Source organism: Leucoraja erinacea, chromosome 26, assembly GCF_028641065.1.
Source record: "Leucoraja erinacea ecotype New England chromosome 26, Leri_hhj_1, whole genome shotgun sequence".
NCBI lineage: Eukaryota > Metazoa > Chordata > Chondrichthyes > Rajiformes > Rajidae > Leucoraja > Leucoraja erinaceus.
Genome location: NC_073402.1, coordinates 20709788 through 20711585, shown reverse-complemented (window position 1 = coordinate 20711585; position 1798 = coordinate 20709788).

Genomic DNA, 1798 nt, shown 5'->3' with positions numbered 1-1798 from the left:
CTGGGTGGTGAACAACGCTCGGGCAGACCAAAGAGCGTCTTTCACCGAGTTGATGACCCTCCAGCAGCACTCGATGTCAGTCTCCGAATGTGTCCCTGGGAACAGTCCGTAAATCACAGAGTCCTCTGTGATGGAACTGTTCGGGATAAATCGTTCCAGGGACACTTACATACTCCTCCAGACTCTTTTTGCAAATCCACACTCTGCAAAGAGGTGGGCAACCATCTCCTCTCCATAGCAGCCGTCCCGAGGGCAGCGTGCGCTGGTAGTGAGGTTCTGATGGTGCAGGAAGGATCTGGCTTGGAGGGCTCCCCTCACCGCCAGCCAAGCCAGGTCTTGGTGCTTGTTGGTCAGTTCTGGCGATGAGGCATTTTGCCAGACAAGCTAGGCAGTCTGCTCTGGAAACCACGCCACCAGATCCATCGAGTCCTTTCCCTGCAGTGCCTGCAGGACATTCCGTGCTGACCACTGCCCGATGGACTTGTGGTCAAAGGTGTTGGTCCGGAAGAACCTCTCCACAGACGACAGATGGGGCGGCAATGTCCAGGTGACTGGCACATTGCGCGGCATCTGCGCCAGGCCCATCCTTCGCAACACCGGGGACAGGTAGAACCTCAGCAGGTAGTGACACTTAGTGACCATGTGCCTTGGCTCTACACTCCGCCTGATGCAGCCACACACAAAGGTGGCCATCAGGGTGAGGGCGACGTTGGGCATGCTTTTACATTGTGGCCCCTCGCACCCGGTCAATCCTCGACCCCCAGATGAACTGGAAGACGGCCCGGGTGATCTCTGTGGTGTAGGAGGGAGGGACAGGCCACACTTGTGCCAAGTACAGCAGCCCCGAGAGCACCTCACACCTGATGACCAAATTTTTCCCGGTTATGGAGAGGGAGCGTTGCCTCCACAGCTCCAGCTTCTTCCCCACCTTGGCTATCCGCTCCAGCCAATTCTTGTTACTCGCCTCAGCCCCCCCGAACCAGATCCCCAGCACCTTCAAGAAGTCAGGCTTGATGGTGAAGGGGACGGAAGATCGGTCGGGCCAGTTGCCAAAGAGCAGGGCCTCGCTCTTCCTGCGGTTCACCCTGGCTCCAGTGGCCGACTCAAACTGGTCACAGATGCTGATCAATCTGCGGACTGACCTTGGATCCGAGCAGAAGACGGCGACATCGTCCATGTACAGGGAGGTCTTGACTTGAATGCCCCCACTGCCTGGCAATGTCACTCCTCTTATGCTCGCATCCTTCCTGATGGACTCGGCAAAAGGTTCAATACAGCAGATAAACAAGACAGGAGAGAGAGGGCAACCCTGCCTGACTCCAGACCTTACAGGGAAACTCTGATTCCCATCCATTGATTTGGACTGCACTACGGATATTGGTGTAGAGCAGTTTGATCCAATTTTGGATTCCCTCCCCAAAACCCATTTTGGAGAGCACGTCCCGCATGTACGTGTGCGATATCCCTTCGAAGGCCTCCTGGTCCAAGCTGACTAGGCAGGCATCCACCCGTCATGTCCTGCATGTAGGCAATGGTATCTCTCAGCAGCGCTAGCCTGTCTGAGATTTTCCTGCCAGGTACAGCACAGGTTTGGTCCGGGTGGATCACCCGTCCCAGAGCAGACTTGACCCAGTTGGCGATGGCCTTAATCTTGTAATCTACATTCAACAATGTTATGGGTCTCCAATTCTTTATATCCTTCATCTCCCCCTTCTGCTTGTAGATTAGGGTGATGCTGCCCTTCCTCATGGAGTCTGACATGCTGCCGGCTAGAAGCATGTCGTTGTACACTTCCAGC